This window comes from Pipistrellus hanaki (assembly GCF_964339955.1).
Source record: "Pipistrellus hanaki genome assembly, chromosome: 9".
Taxonomy (NCBI): domain Eukaryota; kingdom Metazoa; phylum Chordata; class Mammalia; order Chiroptera; family Vespertilionidae; genus Pipistrellus; species Pipistrellus hanaki.
In genome coordinates this window covers 21,935,379-21,946,874 of record NC_140511.1, presented here as the reverse complement: position 1 = coordinate 21,946,874, position 11,496 = coordinate 21,935,379, and positions in this window count along the sequence as shown.

The following is an 11,496-nucleotide window of genomic DNA, read 5'->3' as shown; positions in this document are numbered from 1 at the left end:
GTTTTAAAGTATCCTCAAGTGATGAGTATCTAGTTTTTCTTTCTTTTTCTTTCTTTTTTTTTTTTAATCTCCAGAACTTCCCTTTATATATTGTTACAGGTTAATCATTTTATAATAAATATATTCCTCTATATTTCTAATTAAATTCAGCGTCCCCTGAGAAGGGTCACACTAGCATCTATATTGCTTTATTGTATACTAGAGACCTGTTGCTCAAAATTCATGAACTGGTAGGGTCCATAGTCCTGGACAGTTATTAAAGCTGATCAGGGCCTTCCGGCTGCAGGGCAGGGCCTGCCTTCATTCCGCACCATCCCCTGGTGGTCAGTACGTGTCTTAGCGAGTCACCTGTCATTTGCTTTATATGTATTAGAAACTATGCTCCTTTCTCCTAGAGCACACCTATTGGCTTGCAGAATGGTGCCTGAGCTAGGTTTCAGCTCCAACATCTTTAGCTAGACATACCTGTTCAGGAAAAAACATGCACAAGCATTCTTACTTGGGGAATTTGTTAAAATACAGATTACTGGCTGTGCATGAGGACTTTTGATTCAGAATATCTGACAGCTAGAACATTTATTTACTTATCCAGGGTTGCTTTGGAATCAGAATCATACTTATCCAGAAACTGAGATTAGGGAACCACTTATCTTTATAGAAAGAAAAAATGTCCCTTCCCTTCCCTCCCCTCCCTTCCCCTCCCCTCCCCTTCCCTTCCCTTCCCTTCCCTTTTTCCCTTCCTTTCTTCCTTCCTTCCTTCTTTCCTTCCTTCCTTCCTTCATCTCCTTCCTTCATCCCTTCCTCTCTTCTTTCTCTCCTTCCTTCCTCCCTTCCTCCCTTTTTTCCTTCCTCCCTTCCTTCAAGTAAATATCTACTGAGTAGTTAACTTGTGCTAGGCTCAGTACTAGTCTTTGGGGATGTAAAACTGAGTAAAAGATAACCTCTGTACTAAAAAACCCCATTGTCCATAGGTGGATGCCTACACTGTGGTGTGGTAAAACTTACTAAAAAGATAGATCAAATGTCATTAAATTAGGTAATGCAATAAAGTTATGGTACTGGTGAAGAGAGTAAAGTTAGAGTCTGGATCATCCTAATGTAAAACCTGTAAGGTTAATACTAACAACAACAACAATAACAGTTATAACAAAGAGCAGTTACACAGCCCACAGTATACAATTGTTCTAAGATATCTCTTGTGTGCATGAGTGTGTGTGTGTGTGTATGTATATGTATTTAATCCTCAAGAGAACCTGTGGAGTACCACTGTTAATGCCCATTTTATAGCTAAAAAAAACTGAAGCACAGAGATTTTTGCTGAGGTCTCACTACTAGTAAGTGACAGGACCAAGATTAAATCAAGCTATTAAGCACTGACTCTAGAATCAATGCTCTCAAGCGGTGGAGGGTGTGAGGAATAAGGGGGGCATAAAGACCCTCAGGTCTCTAACTTGAGAAACTGGGTAGATGACAATTCTGTTCACTGACTGAGGGACTATGTGGCGAGAGGGAGTGAAGGAGAAAAACAACAAACTTAGTTTGGTAAATATTAATAGTTTTATATTTATGGATATATCCCACAATATCACAGGAATATAGGTCTGGAGGTCAAGGGAAACATGTAGGTTGCATAAAGAGAAGAGGAGAGCAAGATTGGGTGGGATTTTAGAGGGGATTCAGGACAAGATCCTCCTTCAAACAGAGAGTAGCTGTCTTCTAGAATAAAAAGACCCAGTTATTCAAACTCATGAAAACCCAACTCCCTGTCATTTTATTATTTCTGAATTGTATCATTACTACTACTTATGGTAATGTATTCTATATCTACAATATTTATAGTGCTTACACACAGTCTCATTGGATCTTCATGTTACTCTTTCGAGAGAGACAAAACAAATAGTAGGAATTGAGATTTAGTTAAATTTTGTGATTTGCTGAGAATCACACATATGTCTGAACTTGAACTCAAATCATTGGCTTTAGTCTTAGTACCTTTGGCATCACTTTTAGTTGTCTTTCATCACAATAAACCTTTCCTATAGTTCAGAGAATCCTTTCTATTTGTTGCTTCTTGTAGGGTGTTAGTCATCTCCAGTACCTAGCATCTTATCATTTGCAAGGGACAAAAATTTAGCTGAAAGAGGACTTTTTACAAATATTTTACAGTTACTAAATTAACATATTTAAAGCTACCACTAAATTATAATGGGAATTTAAAAAGTTATATTTGTAATATCTATCCATCCTTCCTATTTAAAGTTTAGGAAATATAGAAGAATAGAAGCACACTATTATTTTAAGGTTCTGAATGAATACTAAAGCATATATCTACCTAACCACAGATGGGAAAAAAAATTTTTTTTTTCACTCTGAGCCTCTCCATTTAGAGTACATTGCCAAAGTTTTAAAAATGATCCACAATGCCCTATTCCATCTGGTTTCTCACTATTGTTATGACTTTTGTTTCTTATTGTCCTTGTGTGGTTTTTGTTGTTGCCATTTCTTAGCCCACCATATACATTTTTCCCTCAGAGTCTTTACACTTTCTGTTTGCTTTTCTTTGAACTCCATTCCCAAGGATCTTACCTCATTTTTTTTTTTTACACTTTTCCCAACCTTCCACTTCCTAGCATTATCTACTTCTCTTCTTTGCTTTTTATTTTTTCCCCTCTATATAACTTACTACTTTTTAAACTTACTACATATTTATACTTTTATTTTCATTGTATATCTATGTCTCCATACTAAAATGAGGACTGAGATTTTTGTCTGTTTAGTTTATTGCTGACTCAATATTAAGCACAGTACCAGGTAAATAGCAGGAACTTATTAAGTAGATGCTGAATGAATGGATACACATATATGAGATTAGGAATCCTGAGGTTAAAGTTTTCCATTCTGTGCTTTGTTTCATTATGCTGAAAAGTTGTAATATTCTCATGAGGGCATCCTCAGCTAATAGGACGTTCCCAAGATGAGAGTGATGAGTTGGGGGGGCTATGGTGACAAGAGACAGGTCACCCATTTTGAGTGTACTTATTGCTCCATTGTACTTTTGTAGTCTTGGTAAAATGACTTAACATCTAGGATTCTTAATTTCTGAGGGCATAAAATGAAACATCCTTCCAACAGTCTCACAGGGATATTGTTAAGAATAAGTAGGAAGATAAAAGGAAGTATTTTGTAAATAGAAATACATTAATAAAATGCATCTTAATAGTAGAATTGTGCTAATACTACTTAGCAGCAAAGGCTTAAGTAATTGGATAATGGGAAATCTGTATTATGATCAGCCCAATCAAGTGTGCCCAAAAACATTCTGAAAAATTCCATGTAGGAGCCAGGATTAAGTGTGATTGCCACTTGACTTGAAGAATATTCTGATAAAACACCCATGATTTGGATTTGGTTCATCTTACTTACTAATACTTTAATTCATATATATTTTTATTTTCCCAAAGTTTTTTAAATTAATTTTACAGATCAGTAAAACAAGAGTTGAACTAAGGGTTCAGAAAATTAGTTCAGTGTGTTCTGAATTTTGATTCATGGTTAAAATTTTTCAAGTTGCATTTTTTTATATTCCTTCAGTTAAAAATCCCCTAATGTGATCTTTGAATTGTTATGATTTCAAAATTAAAAAGAGTCTTTGGATACCTTGTCAAATTTTTCTTGTCATATTCTAAAATAATTCCCAAGATAGATGACATATTTTTTCAAAAATTTTTCAATACTTCTTCATCTCTAGGTAAATATTTTTAGTAAGACTCTGACTTATTATTTATACTATGGTAATCACCTAATAAAATCTCTTTTTGGTTTCTTAAAATTCCAGTGCTCTTACTGTAGATAAACATAATTGGATTGGCTAAAGAAATGATAAATTGTAAAGAGGAGGGAATAAATCAGAAGTAGTTCAGAGGTATGGTAAATATGTGGCCAACACTCACATGATAATAAATAAGAGTAATGATGTTTTCATCTCACTGTCTGGGTAATTGATGTTCTTAGTTCACCAGTCTAACAATGAATAGTAACTACTCCTTAATAAGGTTGATTTTCCAATGGCAAATATGTTTTAATTTTAGAACATTTATCTTTCAATTGCAGCTATCTAATCTACTCCTAGGTCACTATGTACAACTGCCAACCAATTTTATAGTTTTATAGTATAGCTGCTCATTTATCAACTTTTGCATATATTTCTTCACTATCTGTAATATCATCAGTAAAACTAATAAATTCACTGGGTATTGAAGCAGATCATTGAGAACCTTTTGGTGTTTAATATAAAGATCTTGAGTCTAATGAGGCATTTACTTAAACTACAAAAAAAGTTAATGTCATTTCAGGCTTTGAAAAGTCAGAAACCAAAAATCTTTAGCTCATCCAGTATTTTAGAAACTGGCTTTAGAAACATTAAAATAATTACTTTTAAAGTCTCAACTACAATAGTGGAAAGATAAGAATCAGTGAAAATGTACATGGTGGACAAAGAATTTTTTCCTGAAGAGGAGTCATGGATCATAGATTACGAATAATACTTTTTGTTTGTGACGCTTTGTGCTCCCCAAACCACAATAATCAAATTGACCAAGAATCTCTCTCTCTCTCCTAATTAATCCTTCTTTTCACTATCAAGGCATATATTTAAAAGCAATTAAAATTGCTTTAATAATTTATTCATCATCAATTATCACCACAATATACAACAATGTCTGATGGCATTATATTGTCTTTATTGATTCATTATAATTAAAATTATGGTATATGTTATAAGAAATTTAGGAACCTCTTAAATAAATCAAATGGCATAGATGTGGTACAAGTGTCCTTCCTACATCCATAGTGGTCCCTGGTAATTGTTCAAAGAACTCTTTTCTGATGACTGTGAATATTACCAAAAAATTTTAGTCAAAAACTTATTTGCATTTAGTATTCCTTCCTTAGCAATCAAGAGATGTACAATATGTTCTTTAACTACCTTTAATCTTTCAACATAAAATTTTACTTCCTTTATCTGTTATTGAATGGTTTAATAGGAGAAAGTAGAAACTGAATTAACTTTTTGAAAACTGTTAATAATCTTTGGTTTCTGATTAATTTGGTAGTAATGGTGGATGTGGGTCTTGGCATATTTGGTTGCCCTGATAAGTGAACCAACATTATAAGCCTATGATGATGGTATGATTGGCTACAATACATTAAAACATTTCCTGTATCACCCCCTACTCATCACCTATAGAGCAACACAAGGTTGCTAACCAACCACATAGTAGTTTAATCATTGTGGTCCTTTATGTAGATGAGTCCAAGATTGATAAATTGGAATTCTCTTCCCATGATCTGTAAGCCTCTCGGTAAACCACAGGGTATCTCTCAATGAGAGCATCTTGGCATTTGGAAAGGGGGCAATTACTTGCTGTGCAGAACTGCCATTCTCATAAAAGTATATTTAAGCCCTCTAAAGTCTTATCTTGTAAATCCAGTAGTGCCTCAGTCTCTGTAGAAGTCCAAAGGTTCATCAACTTGCTTTTCAGCATTGAAGGCACAATTAAAAGAAAGTGTTGTGTTATGTTCATAACTATGATCTTAAAGATATATGCAACATGCCTCCTAAATTAGTGATATATGTAGCCAAACACTTTCTAAAATCAGAAATACTGAGGTAAAAACAAGCATCAGTTCTGAATATCTAGTAGATAGAGCTGGACAGCCTGTAGATAATGCAGTGAACAACCAAAAATAAATTCAAATTTATTTTCAAATAAAATTCACAAAGTTTTATGAATTTCAATATATAAGTCTTTCACATGCATGCCTAAGTGGTTGTTTATTTTAAACTGATCCCATAGATTCATGTTGCTTTTCTTATCAAAGAAAGATGTTCACTGTTGAGGCGTGTTAGAATGAATAATTAATTATAATGAGAAGAGAGATTGGTTTCTATAACGTTCATTCTAAGGTATGGCTGAGATATATTTTGGTTGAGAGAAAATAAAGTTTAATGATGGAATTAGAACACATCAAATGTCTTCCTTTTTTTCCATGTAGCTTTATAGAGCTAAACAGTCATTGTAACTATGGTGATGAGTTGAATGACCTATATATTATAACACAGCCACACTGCTCTAATGATTTAGAGAAGCTAAATTATTAGTTGTTTTCTCTCAGACTCAGGAGGTTGCTGGTTACAACAATAAAATAATAACTAGTATTTGTGGACATCTGTGTTCAGGTTTTTATCTCTGTTAATTCTCATGTAACTCTTCATCTGGCTCCAGGGAGGAGCCTCCAGTTTTGTTCAGCCTCAGCCTTGCTTCTCCCCCTCCTCCAAAAGCAAACTCCTTCATAAAGCACTAAACAAGAGAGATTGTGATAAATATTTCACATTATACATCTTACACCAGAAAGCAGAGCAAGCAATTTAATACAGTTTCCCATTTTATAATTTTTGTTTTATTCAGTTACTTATTTAATCACTAAAATTAAGTGTTTCTTTAGCCCTGCCTGTTGTGGCTCAGTTGGTTGGAGTGTCTGTCTCCCATATACTGAAAGATTGTGGCTTTGATTCCCTGTCAGGGCATACACCCAGATTTTGAGGGACAGATCCTTGGGTCGGGGGAGGTACATCAATGCTTCTCTCCCTCTCCCTCTCCCTTTCCCTCTCCTCCTTTCTCTCCAAAATCAATAAAAATATGTCATCTGTTGAGGATTTTTTAAAAATTAATTTATTTCTTTCCTTCTCTCTGCTTTACATATCTCTGCTGTTTTGTCAAACAAACCAGCTCTGGACACAAATTTGTAAACAATGCTTTGCAAAACAAAAAGCCCTATCATACACTGCCCAGTTTTGCTCAGTGGATAGAACATCAGCCTGCAGATTGAAGGGTCCCAGGTTCAATTCCTGGTCAAGGGCATATGCTTGGATTGCATGCTCGATCCCCAGTATGGGTCGTGCATGAGGCAGCCGATCAATAAGAAATTCTCTCATCATTGATGTTTCTAACTCTCTCCCCTTTCCCTTTCTCTCTGAAATCAATAAAAATATATATTTTTAAAAACCTATCTTTATTAAGGTCCTCCCTTTTTATAAAGTGGTTCAACAACTACCTGATCCCCAGGGATTTGGCCAGTATCTCATATTCCACTGGGCCATAAACCCTTCAAGCAGTTTATCCAAGTCACTTGTCACTGTACCAAAGAAGCTCAGATATTACCATAGTGAATGTTGAATTAGTCAAGGGTTCTAGCTCCATCACAAGCTGTGTATTTCCTCAAGGCAATTTGGCTGAAGCATGAGGGGGTTTTTTAATTTAAAATTGAGCCTGAAACTCGACAAAAAATGCTTTGTATACACTTTACTTCTTTACATTTGATCCTTGTAACAACCTTAGCATATAGACAGGGAAGGTATTGTCCTCAGTTTACAAATCAAAAATTAGGAGAGGTATAGGGACTTGCTCCTAGGTACACAGCTGTTACCTGGAGTAGCATTGGATGGCAGACATTCAGATTTCTATCTAGTGCCAGTTCCACTCTATTGTGTCGTTTTTCATAGATAAATGAAGGTAAAATGTCTGCTAGTTATATTTTTAAATTAATATGAGAAGTAAATGTCCCCACGCACTCTGAGGGGGGAAATTTGGAATGCTATTATTTTAGACTTAAAATTGAATTAAATGTAACAGTTTGAATAATAATAAAGGGCTGACAACAAGTTCATTGGATTAAATGCCCTTTCCTATCATTAATTTCTATAATTTTATGAAAGAGGAAAGAACTTTCTAAATGTCGAGTTTTCATCATTCATGACCAAGACTTCAGTATTATTTTTATTGTCTCATTACTTGGAATGGTAATCACTCTGCCCATAGGATTAAATCAACCATGTAATATTTCTCCGGAAGGGTTTAGTGCTTATGCAGGAGAGACACCTTCAGTTTCTTTGTCACTATTACTATGCCACTTGTCCTCTGAAATGGAGTCTGGAAGATAGTTTAGCTTTGTAAATAGCAGCCTAACCCATCATACAGACAAAAAGACAAGAAAAAAAAATTTAGGGCTCCAGTATATCCATCTCCAGGTACAAGACAAGGATCAATTAGTTTTTACTCCAAGCCTAAAGAGACAGTCTAGGGTGGCTGTGAGCTCATGCCACACTGGAATCAGCCTTAATGCCAAGATCACCTTTCCTACCACCTACAACAAAGCCTATCACCTCTGGTTGGTAGACCAACCTGATTAGATGAAAAGGGGAAAAAATGGAAGAGAAAAGAGTCAATAATAATCAATCTCTCCAGGTATTTTTAACCAGGGTCTGTCAAAAGATAACACAGCACTCTGAAATGTGTTTCTGCTTTTCTTTGGGAAGGATTTATGGCTTTCATGAAGTTCTCATAGCAGTTCATAATCCAAAGAGAGGAAAAGCTGCTGTCTAGGGACAGCCTGAGAGTGGGTCAGCTGAAAGCTCCATCTCTCAAGTACACATTCCCATCCAGAACTTGGCCTCATTAACCACATTCCCTTCTTTAGGTTGGCATAGTAATTACCTGTGATAAATACATCTCACCCAGATTTCACCACAAGCATGGAACTCGTGCCCAAAATATGACACTTCTCTGCTCAGAGACCTTTTAGGTTAGTTTTTTTTTAATTTTTTTGTCTGTTTTTGTTTTGTTTTGGCTTCCATGGCTAAAACTATGGAAACTCCTAGAATTATACTCCCATTGGTAAGCTCTCTTCTAGCTCCAATCTTGCTATATCTAATTTCTTACTGGTGTCTCCACTTGGATTTCACACAGACATTTCAAAATTAACATATCTAAAACAAAACTCTTCATTAGACATGCCACCATCCCACCTTTGGGCTTCCCTTATCCCTGCTGACACTTAACATTACGCAGAATTGTAATTTTTTGCCAATCTCATGAGTATAAATTTTGTTTAATTAGCATTTTTTTAATTACTGTTGAGTTTGTGTATTTTTTTTTGCATGTTTCTCTTCCAATTAGATGATCAATTCCCTGCAGTTGGGATTATGGGTTCTTATTTTTTTATTTCCAAAGTTTCTGGAAGAGTATGTGAAACATGTTCAGGATAATGACCTTCTAGTTTATAAAAGTGTAGATGATTGAATTCATAGAAAACCTCAGAGATTGCTAAAAAAAAAAGTGACTCTAGTTAAACAGGTGTGTTGTGTATACTCAGTAGAGGTTTAATCAAAGCTAAATATGAAATATTGACACAATTTAGTTTTTTAAATTTTATGTGGGGTTAGTTTTGACACCACTTGCCTAAGTCTAAATAAATTCAATGCTCTTCTCACCATGGCATGGTGGGAAAGGATGGCTTTTGGAGTCAGCATATATATCTGTTTGCACCCTGGCTCTGACCTGTACTAAGTCGGTGAGCGAGGACAAAATTTAAACTCTGTGAGGAAAATAATACATATTTCATAAGCCTAATTTATAATTTAGATTTAAAAGAATACTGTCTTATAATTATCTATCATTTACATCCTGTTATCTGGTGTACTAGGTGGTAAATAAACTATAACTTTTATTATTTTTGTTGTGAGGATTTCATACAACTTCAAAATGCAGTTAAAATTGAATTTCCATTTTTTCCCACATGAGTATCCTAAACGAGAAGTATACTGTACACCCCTTGTGCTCTGTAAGGTCATTCATTAGTTACTGCCTTTTTCAGAATGCATGATACAGAACAGCTGCATTGAGGGTCTAGTTTTTGAATCACCAGTTTCTGACATAAAAAAAAAAAAACAACTAATGATCTTATGTTATTTTTTTTTTCTGATACCATTTTCACATGAAAAAGGAAAAGAACATTTAAAAGGAGCACAATGATCATTATTGTGGTTTCACTTGTGATTTATTTAAATCAAGTTTTGTATAATGTGTTGCATGTCAGTCAAACGTGCTATGTTTAGCATTGCCCACTCCACACTCAGTGCCACAACAAATGATTTATTCTCACCCTACATTTATGGGTTAATGAGGTTTGGCTAGACCACAATCTTGGCTTGGTTCTATGATACAGATTGTGCTCATATCTACTTCTTGTGTCAACTTGAATCAGTGGACCACCTGGGCCATGCTTATCTGACACAATAACAATGATATAAGAGAGTAAGCCGGACCTCACAAGTTCATTGATATTTGAGAATGTATATGTGACAAGAGTAGCAATACTGTAACGTAATATGACAGCTTAATGGAGGAAGAAAGAGTTAAAATATGCAAAAATTCAGTAGATAGAAGAAGAAAGCAAATTGACTTTTATGAACATTAATTATACTATGTAGATACTTTATTGAAGTTATTGTATTTATTCCAGATAACAACCCTAAATCTGAATAAATTCATCCTCTGTGAAGGGGGTGTTTTTATCCTTGTTGTAGAAAAGCTGAAACAGGGCTCAGAGATATTAAATGACTTACGGTAGGGCTGAGCTAGCTAGAGGTGGGGCTGAGATTAGAAATCAAGTCTCTAGAACCTGTGTTTATTCCTAGAAATAAGGGGAGAGGAAGTTTCAAAGTATAATATATAACTAAGTTAGCAAATGCTAGAAAGTGGGGAAATGGGATGTATTTGGGTTTGGCAGCTAATCCCTTTTGGAAAGTTTGCTGGAAAAGCCATCATTGTGGAAGCCAAGACTATTCAGATTGGATAGCAGTTAATTTGTATTTAATTTTGTGTAGGCTCTGTGGAAGCATCCAATATAAAAGTGATAGTTCAGAGATATGCTTTGGGAAGATTAATTCATCAGGTTATATGGAAAATGGGGAAACATTTGGAACTGTGTCGACAACTCAGGAGGTCACCAAATAATTGAGGTAAGTAGTAATGAAGACTGACCGGCCTAATTGGTGATATAAAGACAGCAAGAAGAGGCAGATGTGGGGGGTACCAACCAAGGAGAAAAGATCATTTTTTTGGCAAACAGCTAGATATGGATAATGAAAGACAGGAAGGAGCCCACAATCACTCCAATATGTTGAGAAGGGATAACTGGAAGAATGACAATGAGAGATATAGAAAAGGCAACATGAAGAGCTGAATATGGGAAGAAATAATGAGTTCTGTTCTAGACATGTTGAGTTTGAGAAGAAACATTTTGAAATACCTGACACTCAGAAGAAAGGATAGAGTTAGCTGTTGACTGAAATCCATTCTCATCTTTTATACTAACAGAATTATAGCTAGCTAGGATTGTAGCAGTATATTTCCAAGCCCCTTAGAATTATCTCACATGACATAATTCTCCCACCTGTGATGTGAACAGAAGTAACACATGCCTGTTTTAGACTTCTATGTGTGTGCCTCCATGTTCTTTAGGCTTGAAATGGTGATACTCAGAGCCACTTCGGAAGTCAGATGTTGAAGATGGTAGAGCTACTATCAATTGGCAATTTACCTGAAACTCCCTCACTAGAATTTTTCATGAGAAACTTGCATTGTCCTTAAGCCACTT